The sequence below is a fragment of the Acinonyx jubatus genome, chromosome B3, assembly GCF_027475565.1.
Source record: "Acinonyx jubatus isolate Ajub_Pintada_27869175 chromosome B3, VMU_Ajub_asm_v1.0, whole genome shotgun sequence".
NCBI classification, from domain to species: Eukaryota; Metazoa; Chordata; class Mammalia; order Carnivora; family Felidae; genus Acinonyx; species Acinonyx jubatus.
In genome coordinates, this window is record NC_069386.1 from 1,371,244 (window position 1) to 1,390,663 (window position 19,420).

Here is a 19,420-nt window from a genome sequence, read left to right on the forward strand (position 1 = left end):
AGTGACGCCTATGCTGACGGCGTGTTTAATACAACCTGCCTCTCCATCCTCAACCCCGCTCTATGTTTTCTTGTCTCTACCTCTTACCATCTTTAAAAAAAATTTTTTTTTACATTTTTATTTAGTTTTGATAGAGAGAGAGCACATGGGGGGGGGGGGGGGAGAAGGGCAGAGAGAGAAGGAGACACAGAATCCGAGGCAGGCTCCAGGCTCCGAGCTGTCAGCACAGAGCCCGACACGGGGCTTGAACTCACGAACCGCGAGATCATGACCTGAGCCGAAGTCAGACGCTTAACTGACCGAGCTACCCAGGTGCCCTACCATCATTTTTTAAAAATGTTTTAATTATTTTAGAGAGAGAGAGAGACAGAACATAAAAGGGGGAGGTGCAGACGGAAAGGGAGACAGAATCCAAAGCAGGCTCCAGGCTCTGAGCTGTCAGCACAGAGCCCGACGCAGGGCTCGAACCCATGAACTGCGAGATCGTGACCTGAGCCGAAATTGTATGCTCCCAGGTGCTCCTCTTACCACCTTCTAACAACACAAAACGTATGACTGTTTTGCTTGTATCCCCTCCGTTAGAAAGAAAAATCTTTGTTTTGTTCACTGATGTTCCCCAAACTAATAGAAAATTGAGACCCAGGGAGTTATGGGTATGGCTCAACATCACCGAGTCAAAAATGTGTCTGAGCGGGGATGTGAACCGTGGCCAAGATCCTAAATTCTTTCCATACAGTTCTCCAACGACAGGAGGGCAGTGAAGAAGCTGAAAGAAAACCAGGCTGCAAAATCATTCCTGGTTCCAGCAGAACCCACCAAATGGTTACAACCCACCATTTCCCTTTCTGTAGTTCTTTTTGTTCTATTATGGCTTCCCATTTCCCACCAAGTAAAGCGAAATACTCAATTTGGCTTCTGGGACTTTCTCCGATATAACCTGGTCTCCGTTATCAGAGACGACACTCTTGGCCAAAATCCCCTTCTCATGGGTTAACCTAAGGTTTGTGTTTTTAAAATTGAACGTGAATGCCCACCCGATGAATACCTTTAGGCCCTGGGCGAGCTCCCTGCAGGTTACCGCCGTGCCCATTCTACCGCTGACACCAGCCTCCACTTGACATGGGACAGACATTCCCTACTTCGCCCTGAAGCATCGGTCACCTCACAACAGGTCACCCTGTTCTTCAACTCCCGATTGTATCTTCCGGCCTCTTTAGGAGAGCAGGAAAACGCTGCTTTGGGATCCCAGCATGGCCAAGCCCCATGCACTCTGCAGTGCGCAAAGCCAATGCAGGCCACCTCCTCCTTGAAGCCTTTCTGGCCTGCATCTTCTCAATGGTTAACCACTTCTTATCCCCAAGTCCTGCTGCAGGAGACCTAACCTTTACACGGCCAGCCCCGCGAAGATCTGACTCCCCAAAGTGAGACCCCACTGGGGCGAAGACACTGAGGTACTCACTTCAAGCTTTACATCGTAAACAGCACCAAAAAGCTCAGCAATCCAGATACCTAGGATTCTGATACTGTAGTTTTGAACATCAACAGTAATGCAAAAAACTCGCGGAGAATAAAACATCCGATCTGAAAACAGAACCCTCCGGCCTCCGCCGGTCGGCCCCACCCTCCCTCAAGGTGGGGCTGAATGCCCTGGAGCTGTGATCTTGGGCCTCCCGCGGGGCTGCCCGGGAGCCTGGGGTCCGGGACACTGCGGGGGCAGCTTGCACCGCTCCGCTGGGCGGGGTCTCGGGAGGGCGCGTGTGTCCCCGTGTGCACGTACTTGGGCCTTCGTGGGCAAGCGCGTCGAGTCTCGCTCCCCTCAGCGCGCCGGCGCCCCCAGACTTCGGACCCTGCGCTCGCGGGGCTGAGGGCACGCGGTTGCACGCGGGGCCGGCTCCGCGCCCCTCGGGCCCAACTGGCAGGTGGAGCACACACTTCCCAGCGCCGCGGGCGGGGGCAGAACGGACCTCCCCCAGACAGAGGGGGCCGCCGCCGGACCCCGGCCCCCTCACTCTCCAACCCCGCCGGCGCGCGGGCAGCCACCGGAGCCGAATTCAGGAAGCGCCCGCCAGGCGGTAAGGGCGGGGGAGCGGCTCCGCGCGGGGCGCCGGCCAATCGCCTGGCGCCGCGGGCCCCAGCCCCGCCTCCGGCGCGCCAGGCCCCGCCCCCCGCGCGCACGCCCCGCGGCCCCTCCCGGTCGGTAATAATTAGGCGGCGGGCGGGGCGCCGCGTCAGCGCCGGGCGTCGGCCAATCGCGGAGCTCGGGCCCGCGGCCGCGTCACAGGCCGAACAACCAAACAGAAAAGTTTAATAAACAGCGGACGGAGGGCCGGCGGCGGCGGCGGCGGGGCCGGAGCGAGCAGGAGTTCGGCGGCCTCACCTGTCCCCACTCTCCAGCGGCGACCGGCGGCGGCGGGCAGCGCGGCAGGCGGGAAAGGCCGCCGCCAGGTGAGCGGCGCGGCGGGGCCCGGGGGGCCGGGGGGCCGGGGGACTGGGGCCGCTCCCTTCCCCCACCGGCTGAGGCGCGGCCGCGGCGCTCCCGGGCGGGCGGAAGCGAGGGCGGGGGGCGGGCCGGGGGCTGCGCTCGCGGACCCCCGGCCCGGTAGCGAGCGGTTGGCGAGCGGGGATCCTGGGGTTCCCGGGGACGCGGGCCTCCACCTGCTGCGGCCCCGGGGCGGGGGTCCCGCCTGTCACGGCGCGGGCGGGGGGCGGGGGTCCCGAGCGCCCCTCCCCCGCAGCGGTGTGTCGGGGCCTGCGGGGGGGCCGGGCAGGGGCGCCGTGTGACACCCCGGGGGCCTCGAGGTCGGTAGGGTGGGGCGGGGGGAGGCGGTTAGTGACCGTAGGGCCGCCGTCCGCAGCTTCCGGGGGGAAGGGCTCCGTTCCTGCAAAATGGGCACATCTGACTTCACCCAGCCGGCTGCCTCCACTTTTTTCCGTCGGCGTTTTACGGTGGAAGGAAGGGAGCGGGCGGGGGGCGGGGTGCCGGCGGCCAGCGTGGGACTGGAGGGGCTATTGTCTGGGCTTCGGTGACCATTTCCTGGGCGTGCGGGTCTGCCCCAGGTGCTCGCAGGCTCCCCGTCCCGCGTGGATGCCTTTCCGCACAGCAGTTAACGCTCAGGAAAGCCGTCTTCCGAAAAGCAAAGGGGAAAAAAAAAAGTATCGAAAGACATAGTTGCTGTCGCAGAAGAACGCACAGCCCCGCAGCGTATAAAGAGAAAAACAGAGTGAAAATCCTGGACTTGTCGCTCCCAAACCAGAAACTGGAATAAAACTTGGATCTGCCCCTGGGTTTCTTATCTGCTCTGTTCCCCCTCCCCCTTACGTAGGTCATCAATCCAGTCCAGTCAACTGGGTGTTTATCATTCCCCTGTTTTTTCCACCACCTACAGGTGTGTATTCAAGCAGTGGGTTGTCCAGATTGCTTCTTTTTTTAAAAAAAAAAATGTTTTAATGTTTATTTTTGAGAGGGAGACAGAGCGTGAGCGGGGGAGGGGCAGAGAGAGGGAGACACAGACTCTGAAGCAGGGTCCACACTCCGAGCTGTCAGCACAGAGCCCAACGCGGGGCTCGAACCCATGAACCAGGAGATCATGACCTGAGCCAAAGTCAGACGCTTAACTGACTGAGCCCCCAGGCGCCCCTCCAATAGATATTTCTTTTTTTTTTAAATTTTTTTTAATCTTTATTTTTGGGAGAGAGACAGAGTGTGAGCAGGGGAGGAGCAGAGAGAGAGAGGGAGACACAGAATCCGAAGCAGGCTCCAGGCTCCGAGCTGTCAGCACAGAGCCCGACGCTGGGCTGGAGCTCACAAACCGCGGGATCATGACCTGAGCCAAAGCTACACGCTTAATCGACTGAGCCCTCCAGGCGCCCCCAGATTGCTTTTCTTTTAAGTGTTGTGAAAAGAGCGGGTGGCCATCTATCACTTCTTCGCTGTACGATACTGTGTTCATCTCGAGTAGGGTTAGGCACTTGGAAATATTTTGCACCGTGCTTTGCTATCAGCAGCCGTGTTCTTGGGAGCATTTCTTGTTTTCTGGCTCCTGATGCAGGAGCGCCAGACGTTCTCTGGCGTGAACGATGCAGGTAGCTTGCGCTAGGGAGTCTTAGGTGGTCAGGAGGAAAATAGGTGTATTTTAATGGGAGATTCGCAGCCGTAGCGATTGGCCAATAGGTTTTGAACAGGTGCAGGAGAAACAAAGATTCCCGTCAAGGTGCGTGTAAGGACGCTTTTCCTTTGAAACCACACTGCGAAGTCGGGCACCATTTATTTGCTCGCTACTTTCTCAACGCAGAAGTAAATACGGTAGAAAAAAAACACTTGATTGCGTGTGAAATGAAGCACTCTGTGCCACCCCGCTTTGTGTAATCTCTGGCAAATTCCTTAAACCTTCTCTTTTTCCGTAGCATACTCCTGGAAGAGAAACCTGTCCTCAGTTTATCCTCCTAGCTTTGCAGACTTCGGGTAAGGGAAGCACCTGTCAGATGGCAGAGCCTTGCTTTACGGGACAGGATTGGGACCCGGGTGCTCTTCTGTGGGCTCACACCGTGTGTGTCCTGTGGCACGTTTTTGGAGAAGGATGTGTGCTCGCTGTTAGGATAAGTTCACCACACATTTGAGTACCTTTGAGTCCCTTATCCCCGGCCCCGCGGGCACCCCAAGGTGTGCCTCCAGAGCTGTGTGCCGCGCATCAGGCCCCCGGCAGTGTGCTCAGGGGTAGGGGGCTATTCAGTTCCGGAAAATGGCGAGTGCGAGTAATAGGCGTTTATGCGTAGCTCTGAGTAACTTGACTTCAAGGACCCAGTAGAGGGGGTGTGTGGTAGTTTGCCAGCATGTGTAGTTTGCAGAGAGCAGGGTGCGCTTTTTTGGTAGGGCTGTTACACCCTACCAAAAACGCATGTATCCTTCAAATCTTTCAAAAGGCCTCCTTTTTGTGTTAAGGGCAATGTGTGTTTTCCCCCCAAACTTTCAGAAGAAATAGAAAGTTACAAAGAATAGATAACTGTTGTTAACGTTTTGGCCAGTGTACCCCCAGCCTTTTCGGTCGTGGACATTCTGGACGGTTGAAAGTGGAATCGTAAACCACACTAGACTGCCTCTCCCTTCACGACTTTCCCCAAAGACGATCTGTCTCCGCGCCTCTGTTGTACACAGGATGGCACCAGTAGTCATCCGCGTGGTACCCTTGCCCCAGTGTCCGCTCTCCTGTAGCCTGGGCGCTACTCCTGTGGACGGCAGTAATTTAAATGTGTACATCAGAGGCTCGGCACCCTCTGATGACTTTCAATACACAAAATAAAATTGAAACTTTTTACTGTGGCACCTAGACCCTAGAGCAGTAATGTCCAATGGGAATATAACGGGAGCCACATAAGTAATTTAAAATTTCCTGATAGCCGCGTTAAAAAAAGAAACAGGTGAGATATAATTTGCTAAACGCAAAATATTAGGATTTCTGTAAGTAATTAGCATGAGAAGTTATCAAGATGTTCTACTTAACTTTTTTTAGACTGGCCTCAAAATCCGATACGTGTTTTCCACGTGACATGCAGCTGGGACTCGTGTCAGGCTCTGTCGGGACAGCGTTGCCCTGGGAGGCCGGCCCTGCCTTGTCCCCGAGCCCCGCACCGCTGTTGTCCTGGTCTGTTTGGGCTTCCTGAGCATGCAGAGCTGCTGGCTTCAAAGTTGTTGGGTTTTCCTGCCTGGCACACTCCACCGTATTTCTGCTTGGATGGCACTCCTTCAGGGATGCGCTCACAGGCCACAGTCCCTGCCCACTGGGTCACTCTGCCGTGCTTCTCCTAGAACCTGTCCTCTGACGTGGTTTGCTTGGTTCTTGTCTTCGACCTGAGGGCAGAAGTTAGAGCCACAGGTAGTGACAGGGTTCTGCCAGGGCACATGCCATTTCCATCCTCCTGTGGTTCCTCACCTGCTGGGTGTGACTTGTTGCTTTATCTTTTTGTCACCGTCACCCTGTGGTGAAGACGCTCTTAAGAGCTACATCTTTCTTTAGGATTCGATCTGTCTTACAGAGTCAAAGCAAGTGAACATTTTTTGTCTTTTTAGAAATATTGCCAAATCTTACTTTAAAAATTTAACTAGCATTATAATACACAGTTGGCCAAACCAGTATAAAGTGTACCAAAAAATGTGAGACAATACACGTCTTCTCCTCTATATCCTTATCAACACTTGATTTTCTTTCGTGCCTTCCCTTTTCATAAGATTCATGATGTACTTCTTAGATTAATTATGATGATGACTGGAGTGGTGGGTATTGTTTCGTCTAATTTGTCTTTTACTCATTTGGGGTGGTGTTTTATCATTGCGATGCCTTTTTATTCTTTTATAGATTTAGGATAGCAGCGTTTTGCCACACGCTGAACATATTTTCCCTGGTTCTTCATTTCCCTTCTGTTTGCTTACGGTGCTTTGTTTTTTTTTTAAACTTGAGTTTTTACCTTTTAAGAAATTTTATGGCTTCTCCTTTACTTTTGTACTTAATGGATTCTCTTGTCCAGATAACTGTTTTCTTCTAGTTCTTTTGTGGTTTCATTTTCACATCTACCTCTCTCTATTCACCCGGGGCTTGTTTTGACGTAATATGTGAAGTGAAATAACCTCCCCTATTTTTCCTCGATAATTAGTTGTTTTAGCCCCATTAACAAAAATCTTTTTCTTGTTGCCTTGAAATAAAGCTTTTACCGTATACTGAAAGCATATATATATACTTGGTTCTTTATAGCTTCTGTTCAATATGAAGGACTTGATACTGGCACGCATTGTTTTAGTAATTGGGCATAATAATGTATTTTTATTTTGTTGCTGTTAAGTCTCCCTCCCTTTTCCTCCCCCAGCTTTTGGCTGTTGCTTTGTCCTTGGGATTTTTAGTTGATTCCTCAGGGTCTTCACTTTTGGGGGGGGGGGTTGAATTTTTACGTTAAAAACGTAAAATCTATTTCTACGCTTAATGGTTTGTGTTGTGTAACAATAAAAAAATTTAGTGCTGTTAAATTCTCCCTTGAGAAGGGCTTTAGCTGTGATCCTTACATCGTGACACGTGACAGACAAATATTTACTTACCAGTCTTCCTGGCAGCTGCTCCGCGCTGGGGGTGGGGTGAGGTGGGGGGGGGGGGGTGCGTGGTACTGAGGCTGCCGCCGTGAACTGTCCGGGGCCTCTGCTTTCAGAGTTCACGGTCTTTGGGAAAGCGAGGCTGTCGACAGACCAATGAATAAAGAATTTTTGGACTTTGGCAAGTACTAGGAAGGAAAGAAATTGGGTGTGCTGATAGAGATTGGAAGGTGCTAATTGGCTGTCCTGAGAACGTGTTTGTGAGGATGTCACATTTAAGCCTGATGGGGTACCAGGGTTTGCTGGGGGAGTTTTCTTTAGCTTCCCCAATCTTCCAGAACATGAAAATAATGATATAATAATAATAACGGCGGCACACTGAATGTCTCTGGCAAAATTGTCTGGTAAGAGTTGCCTTGTAAATAAAGAGTTTTGAGCCCAAAGCTTGTGCCGCGGAGAATTCGGAACTGTGACGCAGAGTTCTAAGATCCAGAAAGAGCTGGGGGAGGCTTCCAAGCACAGAGAGCCGCTGGCACAAGGAGGGCCGCAGAGCTTGACGTGACTAGGGTTTGACGGAAGGTTGGCATGACTGCAGTTTACTGAGCGGGCAGTGGGGCTGCTGGAGGCTACTTTGGGGGACTCACATTGTGTCCTAGACAGGGCTGCTTCCGCTCCCCGCCTTCCTGTCCTGTCTGCTTTCCGGGACCCGAGTCAGCCTCCTACAAGTTAGATTGTCTCACCCCTTGCTTCTCTCCTTCATGATTTCTACCGTGTTTTCAGTTTTCCTCCACTCAAGACCTTTGCATAGGCTGTGCCTTTTCGCTTAATTGTGACTTCCTTGAAGACTCCCTCCTTAAAGGTGCCATAAGAGGCTGGCTGTACTTACTCATTTCATATCGGACATTTCCTCTGCAAACACTTGTGATAACTGCAATTCATTAAGTGTGTGTGATTTGTCTTATTTCATGTCTGTTTCTTCCGCTGGAGCTGTTGTTTCCAATCTGGTAGGTACCCACTTGTGGCTATTTAAATTAAGTACAATTAAGTAATAGTAAACGTTCAGTTCCTCAGTCTACTAGTAACATACCAGTTGCCTAGCAGGCACACATGGCTAGTGTGGACAGCAGAGACAGAAATTTAAGTAGCTACTGGTTGTTGAAATATGGCAAGTCCGAGTTGGTCTGTAAGTGTGAAATGGGAACTTGATTTGCAGTACAAAAAAAGAAAAAGGCAACCTCAGTTTTAAAAATGATTACTTATCGAAGTAATGCCATTTTATGTGGTTTGTGTTAAGTAAAATATATGACGACAGTTAATTGAACTAGTTTAATGTCTTAACGTGACTCCCGGAAAGCCGAAAATTGCTGTGGTTCCTGTCACATCCCTATTGGACAACAGAGCTGACTCTGGACCCTGAGTCTCTCCAGGGGCGGGGCAGTTTGCGGTGGCGTCCACAGCAGCTCGTGGTGCCCAGTGTGTAGTAGGGGTTCAGAATGTTTGATGAGTTAATAACCTTCGTATTGACTTTGAACACTACTTTATACTCATCCGAGGATGTTACCTGTTCACCTTGTGCATTTCAAAATTGTTAGCTGTCTGTGAGTATAATTTAAAAACCTTTTTCCATGCCTGTTGTGAAAAAACAGCTTTTTTTTTGACAACTACATAAAAATTAATCTTATTAGATAATTAGTGTGGATCATTTATCTTTTTATCTTTTATTTTTTTCTAGCTTAGGCTGCTAAGGAGAGAGGGGACCTACAAGTCGGCCAGTCTGTTTTCCATCATTTTTCTGTGTCTAGCAGTTTCCTTCGATCGTCTGTGGTATGTTATTTGGCACACGAAACGTTACAGTTATTCAGTCTTAAGAGTTGAGTACTGTGATTGCTTTTTCCTTTATTTATACTTTGGTCCTGGTACTGTGATCCCTGTTCCTTTTTTGTTTACATTTATTGGTGACCTTGTTTATCCCATTAGATTTAAAACAAGGCAATTTATTGTCTTCTAGAAAGACACCTCAGCTTGTTTTGTGCTTTTCTATCCTTAATGTTCCCTTTGAGATTAGTAGTTTGCTGAAGGGGCCTTTACCACTCCCTTGCTGCCAGGGCTCACCTTTTGTCGTTTTCCTCTAATGGACGGAAGACACACATCAGGAGTTGGAAACTCAAATACGGGCCTCACCTTTGTAAGCAGTGTATATTTGTCATGGAAATATTTCTTTAAGTATACGTGTATATATTTTTTCCCCCATCAGATAGTGGTTTTCAGACCATATCTTTAGTGACCCGGTCATGCTCTGAGAATGTCAAGCTGGCCCTTTTATCAACTACTGCATAAACCCACCTGTTGGTGTCCAGGGATCATGCCAAGGATTAATTTCTGTTGTAAGAGGAATAGTTTGAGCTATTTGCAGCCCTTTAAGATACTGAGAAAGCTTTCACCCTATCCTGCTCTGTACCAGACCAAAAGTTAATCTGGGCCCTTCCTCTTTAGGGAGCGTGTTTTTAAAGTGAGATGGGACCAGGTTGTTCTGGCTTGTTATCTTCTACACTCTGGTCGGTTAATAGGTTTGGGGAAGCTTCTGAGCTCCTCCCCCACCAAGAATATACTGTGTATCCTTTGAACACTCAGTGTTCAAAAAGTGGTATTGTCACATGCAATCAGGGAGCCTTGGAGCTTTCGCAGGCCTCTTGTTCCTATGAAGCGATACTGTTTTCAAATAATCTGGGTCGTGGTATTGCTTTCCTTTTACTTAGTTTTGCTGTTTTCTTCTACTGATTGAGAAATGGAACAAAATCCTCGTATTTTTAAACTGTGAGCCACCTAAAATGGTATTTGTCACCATGAAGTTCTTCCAAGTAGGTCCTAGAGATCTTCGAACAATCCGGCATAGCTAAGTCCATATCTCTTTATTGGTTACAGATCGAGAGGGGTCCCGGTATTATTTTAGTGTATGTGATAGGTGTCTATTTTATACAAATAATTGACTGAAGTGAAAAATTGATGTCAGAGCAAAGGTTTTTTGGTTCCTGTAACTGTGTACTAATTTTATGCTTGCCACATTTTAAGATTTAAATGTTTGCCATCTTTTTCTATAACCCTATCAAACTGTGGCCATCTAAAACGTTTTCTTTTCCAGGTTTTATGCTGTAACTCAATTTATGTACCCTTTCTGTACCTGCTCCTGTACCTCTTCTGCTTCCAGTGTTCTTTTGCAAGAGTGTCCACACAGTGGGAAGAAAACCTGAACTTGACTCGTGAAGTACTGAGCATTCACAGCAGTGAATCCTTGCAAAGGATCTTGGGACTAGGCCTCTGTGAATTGGCTCTTTCAATTTGTCCACTTAAAAGGCATAATAGATGATGCAGCTGTTTGGGCTTCTGCAGGGTATTATTCCATATTCATGTCTAGTTGCAATTATGTGCATTTTCAGTTTCATACAGACTTCTCTTTGTATTCAAAACAAGTTTGTTGGGTCTGTGTTGTAGTATATGGGTTTTCTGTGAGGAATGACGCTTGCAAGATTCTGAGCTTTGTAAACCGTACGTTTAACTTAAAAAATTGTTGTGGAAACTTACTGAAAGTATTTTTAAGAAGAACCACTTTAATTTGCCTTACTCTTTTGGTTTTTCTCATAAATCAGTTAAAATTTTTGGTAGAGGTGAAAATTACACTTTACTGAACAAGTTGAATGATGCTATTCGGTCAGGTAAGCATTAGTGACAGTAATATTTGATGGGCCAAGGAACTAAAACATAAGCAGTTCTAACTTAAGTAAAGAGAGTAAAATATAGCAAACTTAGCAATGTATAGAGTCACGGTCGGTCTGTTTGTTTGTTGAAAAATCCGAGTGCTTATGTAGAGACTGTAGAGTCTCTGGAGGTAACATTAATGTGACTTCGCATTTTCCGGGGCGAACATACCCTACCTTTGGCTGCACCTCGGCGCGCCCTTGCCCCCTTAAGTGAACGAATGCTCCAGTGGGCTGCAAAGTTTGGTCTACCTTTTTAAAAAAGGCAACCGTAATTTTTTAAGTATAAGGCAACTTCAATCTTCCTGAACTTTGTATGTGGACATGTCTTTGGAACAGGTTGCCTTTCCCTTTTGTGGATGTCGGCTTGCAGTGGCTCCGTGTTGGCCGTGGCAGAGTGCTCGGGTCAGACCGCTAACCCCGCTAATACGGAAATAGCGTTTCTGCCTCCGTGTTTCCCTTCCCTTTTAAGTAGAGATGTCAGGGTTTGATGTCACCAAAATTTTTACTGTGTTGTGATGCTGAGAACATAGTATCAGTGAATTGGGTAACTTAGAAATATTTTGCAGCTAGGATTTTAGTGCTATATATTTTCCATACCTGAAATCATCGCATTTTTAAGTCCCAGAGGAAACACTGTTTTGTTCCTTTTAGCAAAATTTTGCAGTGGATTTTCTGTTGCCACTTTAAAAAATTCAGGCAAAATGTGAACTCTATCGAAAAAGGAGCCTGTCTTATAAAGTGTAACTTTACCTTCATGGCTCTGTGGAAATACAACATGATTTAGGCTAAAAGCATTGCATTTTAAACAGTTGGTCACCGAACTGCACATTAAAGCTGCTTCTGTCAGGTTTTCGTTGCCGTTACGTGGAGTATTTATTTTTTTGCCCAGACAAAAGAGTAAGCAAACAGGATGTGATGGGAAAACTGAAACACGACCTCCTGTTCCTTTAAGAAACCAGCTTATCAGGGGGGGTTTTAGTGTGTGCGGCCGAACCTGCTAGCAAGGAAAAGTTCTTTAAGATGACGGATGTGCGCCGCCTCCAATCACAGCGACGGGCCTGGCCAGCGGGGCGGGGCGTCCCGTCCTCGGCCAGTAGCCGCGCAGGAGGAGGAGCTTGCGGCTCAGGCTTGGTTGCGGCGGAGCACAGCTTCAAGTGAAGTTAATCTGAGGGGAAGCAAACAGAAAATTGTGCAGGTTTTGTGGGTAGGATTTCTGTTCCGATCTTTTAATAACCCTTTATTTCACGCTCTTGCTCCTGTGTGCTGCTGTGTATGCTAGGTTTTGTCACTGTGGCTGTTTTCTGACGCAAACTGAACATTAAAATCACGCAGGGAAGCAGAACAAAAGGGCTGTTTGCACAGGAAATAGGTGTTGAGAGAATCAAACTTGACTTTGTTTTATCGTGATCTTCAGTTCAGAAATTGAGTGTCACTGAGACCGTGGGGATCGAAGCCCTCTCCGGCGACAGGCTTTCTCTGGGGCTGGACGTGGGAGCAGGCGCTTGTCGGCTTTCTAAGTGACATCTTGAGGTGTGTGGTGGGTCGTTTTCCGTCAACTTGGGGTGCTGAGTGCCGGGAGAGGCACCTGCGGTGGGCGCACGTTTCTGATGTCCCAGGGACTGAAGTGCCAGCCCTTTGAGTTCCTTCTTTGCCCCCAGGGCGCCCTCTCCCCCACCGCCTTCAGGGTAGCTTAAGTTTGGAGATTTAGCGGGCTCGTGATTTTGTTTTTTAAAAGCTCATCGAGTGCATTCCGTGTAGAGCGAGGTAAAACTGCCTTCTCCTTCATTCAAACTTCCTTTCTTTGAAGGGTAGAGGTAAGAAACGCCCTTTTGAAACAGGAAATGGATGCGTTTATAGTTTCGAAGGCTATCGTAGGCGATCAAAACTTTGTAAAAAGTATCTGCGAGTCTGTTGACGCTTTTTTACTGGTAAATAACTACAGTGGTTTGGGTACCGGAGTGTTTTCTCTACCTTGCTGCCCTTTGATCTAGAAATCGGGGAGTAAAAGTGAATTTGAATAATCGCCGGCCGAGTGCCGAGCCGAGGCGGCTCGGCGTTGCGGCCAGTGTAATCGCGTTTGCCGTACATTGCTGCACCTTCAGTTCATGCAGAGCTTTTTTAATCAGTGCTTGCCTGTTCTGGCATTGCTTAAACCGTCCCAGAACAACGGTGGTAAAATCAGAACAAGTCTCCCACAACACCCGTAAGAGCGTTGTGTCGTGCGGTTACTTTTTCCCTCTTCTGCACTTCACCAGGTCTTGTGTTTTCCCCACGATGGTCAGTTAGTGCGGCTGTACATTCTCTTTCACGAAACCGTATCATGCGTTAAAATCATTTTAACTTTATCGGTCTTCTGGGCTAGTGGCACCTTAATTTACCTAGTCTTTTGCCTGTGCTACATGCAGACCGCTCCTACTTTTTCACCGTTTTGAACAGTGTCGCATTAAACAGACTTCTGTTGGTGCGTTTCAAACGACTTCCTCTTTCCCCGTTCCACCCCAGATTATTTTTCTTTTGGAAGAATCCCCAGCGGGTTTACGTAGCTGGACGGATGCGAACACTTCAGTGGCCAAATGGCTTTCTACACACGTGATGCCAGTTCATGCCGCCACCGGCAGGATGTGCCTCACGATGTCTCTCTCCAATGGGAAATGCCCCTTACACGCTCTGTTAGGGTGCCCCTCTGAAGCTCTCTGGTTTGCTGATGAGCCTTTGCCTAAACCGATAACCTGCTTTAAGTCCCATTTTCCAAGTTGTAGATGAATCTGAATCCGTTTTCTGGACGTTGAAATGAGCTGAAGAAAACTGGGCACATTTTTTCCTGCGTAAGTGAACAATTACACCGTCGTGGGCTGTCGTACTTATCGTACGTGTCGCTGCCAGGAAGTGCCGGGCTGCCGTCGAGACGGGTTTTGCAGTGGGCGCTCTGTCCCCTACGCGCACGCACAAGAGGTGCTCTCCCCCCGGGAGCTGTGCGCAGACGTTGTGGAGGGGCTGCTGGGGGGCCGCCCACACCCCTGCCTCTGCGCAGGTGCGGACCGCCTTTGCCACTGCCTGTGCGCCTCCGGGCTGTCGGTGGGCAGAGAAACGGGGTCGGCGCGTGTCCATCTGCAGCCTGAGGTGGCATGTGAGCGCCTTTCCGGTGTCTCGTAGCTTTTCGGTTCGATGCCGGGACCGTGCGTGCGCACGCAGCGCACGCAGCCGTTCTCGACCCCGGGCCCGTCTGTCTTCGGGGGCCCTCTTCGTTGGGCACCAACTACCGACCTTGTGCCCTGGGCAGCTCGTGTGCAGCGGGGAGGCCGTAACTGTTGGGGTGATGAGCTCGCTAACCGATGTTCTGGGTTAAAGTGAAAACGTTGTTCGACAGCAAAACTCAAGACAGTTGAAAACACTGAGTTAATTGACAAATGGGAGGCAGGCTGTCACTCCCTGACGCAACAGTAGTTGGCCATGTAGAGTCTTAGTCTAGTTCAGCTGCAATTTAAATGATTTAACTCATTTTCTGTGAGTTTCTGTCTCAGTTGCCAATAACATCGCCTCTGCAACTTCCAGAGCTAGTCTGATGTCGCTGTGTTGGTCATCGTGTTTGTTTCGGGGGAAAAGTTTTTTTAATGGGTCATTTTGTTTGTTACGGGTAAAGAGTTTTCAGTTTTCCAGACACTTGGGTTTCCCTAACAGTTGAGTAAAAGAAAAAAACTTCAGTCATCGGTTTTAATTAGTGAAAGAATTACCACGAAATGCATTTTTCTACGCATTTAAATTTTGTGGACGTGTCAGAGTTTACACAGATAAATACCTCATGAGTAGAACCACTGTTTGGGCTTCCCTTGAATATTTAAAATTTGTGTTAGTGCTTAACTACTTAGATCACGGATATTTTTTTCTTGGTCTGAAACCAATGTACTAAAAGTCTGCCCCTCCCTGGTTGTGTCAGGCCGAGGCCGGTACGGTAGATGCGTGGCAGAGAGGCGGCAGATGATCATCGGCATATTGGTTTCATTCACAGGTAGAAGCCAGTTTTCTGGAGGGAGAAGAAAACTTTAAAGGATCTAATGTTGAGGCAAGATAAGAATAGTGATAGCTCCATTTTATTCCTTAACAGTTGGGGAAGAAAGTGATCTAGAGGGGTTAATAACTGCATTCAAAGTTTCTATCGTTAGTCTCCATTCAGGGGCAATGCAGCATTTTTTCCGTCTGCTGACATAAGGAAACAATGTTAATAGGCGGTAAGTTGGTAAAACTTGAAAGAACCTAGAACCAGTGGCTTAGTACCCATCTGCAAGGCCTCCCTGTTCTGTGTGATAGGGGGACTTGGCAGTTTTGCAGCGTTTTCCTGTATGGCTTTTTTATAAAAAATGGGTCAGTGTTTTAGGAAGTAATTGTTTCTTGATAACTTTGCAGGAAGTGCTTATTAACTGATGTATCTGTGAACCTGTTGGACTAAATCTGAATTTTTGTCTTTGGATGTCATTAGAAAAAATGAACTTGAAACTTTTCGGTAAAAAGGAGCAGATCTGTCTTTCTTTATACCTTTTATATTTTGTCCCTGATATAAGCACCTTCCTCCCCCACCAGTGGATTTTTGTGGAGTGTGTATTTAATTACTCAATAAAATTTAGCACCATTAACAACTTTTTCCTTCCTGAAACTCTTCCCATGAGTTTAGTGATACTGCCTTAGCTTCTGTTTGCGATCTCTGCCTTTTGCAAATGTTTCTTCTTTATAGCCATTAAATACTCAAATTTAATAGGATTCTGACCTTAACGTTCTTCCCAGGCTATACTTCTTGGGTGACCTCCAGGACCATAGCTTCAGTTAACCGCCTGTACTGTATATAGTAACGGTCCCAAGATCTGTATCTCAAATCCAGATTTTTTGGTTGCACTTGAAACCCGTATTCATCTGGCTCACAAATGTGTCTTCCAAAACTAGATGAAACTCGGCAAGCCTACAGTTTAGCTGCTTTCTGCTTTTTGTAGCTCTCCCAGCAGTATCTTACAACCCTCCCTTCCCCCCTGTCCCAGAGGGTGGATGGTATGCAAAAAAGCTGGGTTTTGTTTTGATTCTTCCTTCTCCTTCACCCCAGTGAGCCCTGACTTCCTATCAGTTTTATACACTTATTTATTCTTAAAGATTTTTTTTTTTTAAGTAATCTCTACGCCCGTCATGGGGCTCGAACTCAGGACTCAGAGATCTAGAGAGGCTGGCTCCGCAGGGGAGCCAGCGGGGTGCCCCTCCTATCAGTTTGAAATCCGTTGTATTTCAGTCCACCCACGGTTTCTCTTCACTGTCTTTGCTCAGGCCACGCGGAGAAGGCTTCTCATTGACATCGCTAAAGCCGGCTCTTCCCTAATCTTCATCCAGTTCCGGCTCTGCTGTACATTCTTCCCCGTTTTCTCCTCTCCGAATTCTTTAGTGGTCCTCCTAGCTCTTTGAACTTCGTGAACTGCCTCCGGTGAATAATAATACCGGTTGATTCTGCGCTCAGCATTCTCTCAGGTAGTCCCCAAAAAACTCGGAGACGTGGCGTTACCTTCATTCAACACGTGAGACAGTTTGCAAAGGCTAACCTGTATTTGTCCCAGGTTGACTCTGCTGGTGGGCGGCTGGCACACTTTGAACTCCGGTCTGCCAGACCAGAGTCCTTTCTCTCAACCGCCAAGCCTTCCCAAGCCGGCCCCTGCTTCTCCATCCCCTTCTTTCCCAGCCGCTTCATTTTGTGCTCTAACCAATGACTTGGAGCTCCCCCTTCCAGGGCATCTCAAAACCAGTTGCCTGAGTCTAAAAGTGCTTTAAGGGTTTTCAAAAAAAATTTTTGACAATTTTTTTGAACGCTCCAAAAAAGATATGACACTTTAGCATCCCCAGGATAGAAGGAGATAAAAGAACGAGGCATACGAAAGATACAGGTAGTTTTCCAAAAGCAGCTGGTTTTGAATTTCAAAGCCATTGAAATCCTCACATGTAATAAAAGCTTGGGACCAAGCTGTGTCAGAGGAAGATGAGGCCGAGTGCAACAGCACCTTATCCGAGCTGTTGGGAACGCTAACGACCTCCTTAAATCGCTGTCGATGTAGACCTTGTTCATTTCCGCAACCCGGTGAAGGAAGCATCCACTTGTGAACACAGGTCCAGTAAGCCACCGACCAGTAGGTGTCACATCCGATGTTACGGCCTCAAAAAAGTTAAATACTGCAGCTAATTTGGCCTAGAAAGAGAATTGAGGTAAACTGAGACCTAGTTGATTTCGAATCATTTTCATTTCAAATATTTTCCTTCATTCTATTTATCGCTACCACCCCCTCCAACATGTTTTAAGGCAAGAGGATTTTTATTCAATTAAAAAAAAAAGTGCCTTTTCATCTGTAGCTTTGAAAGCAACCTGGTGTTGAAAGAAAAAGGTCAAATGGGTAGGACTTTAGAAATGTAGGTAAATACTCCGTTTCTGAACGGATCGAATCTCTAACTGTAGTTGGGGCTTGATGTAATTATAAACTTTTAATTAAAATTCATAGTTGTCCATTATAAAAGCAGAAGTTTTTGTGGGTTGTTTTGTGTTGTGTTGTTTTTACCATTAAGATATTTTAGAGGCAGGAAATTCCATACTACTCTCAGAAGTTTTAATTTGCCATATTTTAGTATCCAAAATAATCTTTTGCTGTTTTCTTAAATAATAAACATGCAAGCTAATAGTTTACTTAATAGATTTTAAGTGTTACCTATTGTAACGATTAAATAATAACATAATTTGAAAACGTAGAACTTAGTTTTGATGAATAGAATACATAACAATTTTTCTTAATTTGTTAGGTAATCGCTTAAAATGTATAATATGTATCTCTTTTGTGAATTTTTTTAACCTTTTGTTTTAGAGAGAGGGAGAGAGAGAGAGAGAGAGAAACACAGTGCGAATGGGGGAGGGGCAGAGAGAGAGAGGGAGACAGAATCCAAAGCAGGCTCCAGGCTCCAAACTGTCAGCACAGAGCCTGATGCGGGGCTCTCGAAATCACAAACTGCAAGGTCGTGACCTGAGCCGAAGTTAGATGCTTAACCGACTGAGCCACACAGGCGCCCTTGATGTAGCTCTTTTCTCAATGAATATCAAATCTCAGTCGCTATGCAACTTTATGAAATAGAATCATTTTGAGTGGGAAAAATTATTCTTGACAGATTATTTAATTGCCTAAAATAATAGCTTCACTAAGCAAATTCTTGCCAAGCTGTGTATACTGAGGCTAGTGTCTGAGAGGGACAGAGAGAGGGAGAGAGAGAATACCAAGCAGGCTGTCAGTGCAGAGTCGGATGTGGGGCTCGAACTAAGGAACAGTGAGATCACAGCCCGAACCTAAACCAAGAGTCCAGTGCTTAACCGACTGAGCCCCCTCCCCCACCTTTTTATTTATTTATTTGTTCGTTTATTTACTTATTTTATTTTGAATGTAGAGCAAAAGCTTTCTTCTCTAATCTGAAAAGGAACAACGCTGAACTGGTAAAGCAGAGAGGAACAGAGACTCTGAGACGACTTCCACCAAAGGTTTCCTGGTTCAGCGGATATAATTTCCTGCTTGTCCAGTGAGCTCCACCTTCCTGGGTTCTTGGGGTAGTGCAGAGGTGTGGACAGCACTCTGGTTGTGGGGTTGGTGCAGCTGAGCCGCGGTGAGGTAGTGAAGGCTTCTGCGCAGAGAAGTGGTGACAGCAGTGTCGGGTGGGGGGGAGGGGTCGGAAAAATCACATCTCCTTTCCAACAGGTTATCAGACACATCAGCTTTTTCTTTTAAAGAGGTAATTTTTTTAATGGTTGTTTATTTATTTTGAGAGAAAGAGAGCAGGGGAGGGGCAGGGGTGGAGAAAGGAGGAGAGAGAATCCCAAGCAGGCTCCACGCTGTCAGCACAGAGCCTGACTTGGGGTGCGATCTCACGAACCGCGAGATCATGACCTGAGCCGATATCAAGAGTCAGATGCTTAACTGACTGAGCCACCCAGGCGCCCTGAAGATTTAATGTTTTTAGAGGAATTTTCAGTTCCCAGCCAAATTAAGGTACAGATACTTCTTATATACCTGCTGTGTCCTCACATAGGCATGTCCTCCGCGTCCCCCCCCCCCCCAATATCTCCCCAGAGTGGTACATTTGTTACAGTTGATGAATCCAGGGGCGCCTGGGTGGCTCAGTTGGTTGAGCGTCTGCCTTTGGCTTAGGTTGTGATCTCACACCTCGTGAGTTCGAGCCCCACGTCGGGCTCTGTGCTGACAGCTCAGAGCCTGGAGCTCGTTTGGGATTCTGTGTCTCCCTCTCTCTGCCCCTAACCCCCTCACATTCTGTCTCTGTCTCCCTCAAAACTAAATAAACATTAAAAAAAAATTTAAGCAACTGATGAATCTACATTGATGCGTCATAACCACCCAAAGCCCGTCAGGCTTCAGTCTTGGTAGTGTACATTCTGCAGGTTTGGGCAAACATGATGAGATGTGTGTATGTTAGTATACAGAGTATTTCAGTGCCTTAAATATGTTCTGTAGTCCTTCTGTTCATCCATACCCTCTCTTCCTCAGCCCCTGACAACCACTGATCTTTTTATGATCTCCACAAATTT

At 47.6% G+C, this 19,420-nt stretch overlaps 2 protein-coding genes across 20 annotated transcripts in view; one reads left to right on the plus strand and one right to left on the minus strand.

The window, feature by feature from the left end:
• Window positions 1–2,076, minus strand: part of BCL2A1 (BCL2 related protein A1) — a 60,200-nt gene extending 58,124 nt beyond the window's left edge. For all 15 annotated transcript variants that reach the window (XR_008298904.1, XR_008298899.1, XR_008298902.1 and 12 more), the window contains exon 1: window positions 1,778–2,076. The gene's annotated coding sequence lies outside the window, so the exon portion shown is untranslated. The remainder of the gene's footprint in view (window positions 1–1,777) is intronic.
• Window positions 2,077–2,296: 220 nt separating this feature from the next.
• Window positions 2,297–19,420, plus strand: part of ZFAND6 (zinc finger AN1-type containing 6) — a 75,507-nt gene continuing 58,383 nt past the window's right edge. For 2 of the 5 annotated variants that reach the window (XM_053223446.1, XM_027068273.2), the window contains exons 1-2: window positions 2,310–2,445; window positions 8,805–8,896. The gene's annotated coding sequence lies outside the window, so the exon portion shown is untranslated. Of the gene's footprint in view, window positions 2,446–8,804; window positions 8,897–10,514; window positions 12,032–19,420 lie in introns of those variants that run through there. The other 3 variants (XM_027068271.2, XM_053223447.1, XM_015086928.3) reach the window with 3 other exon arrangements.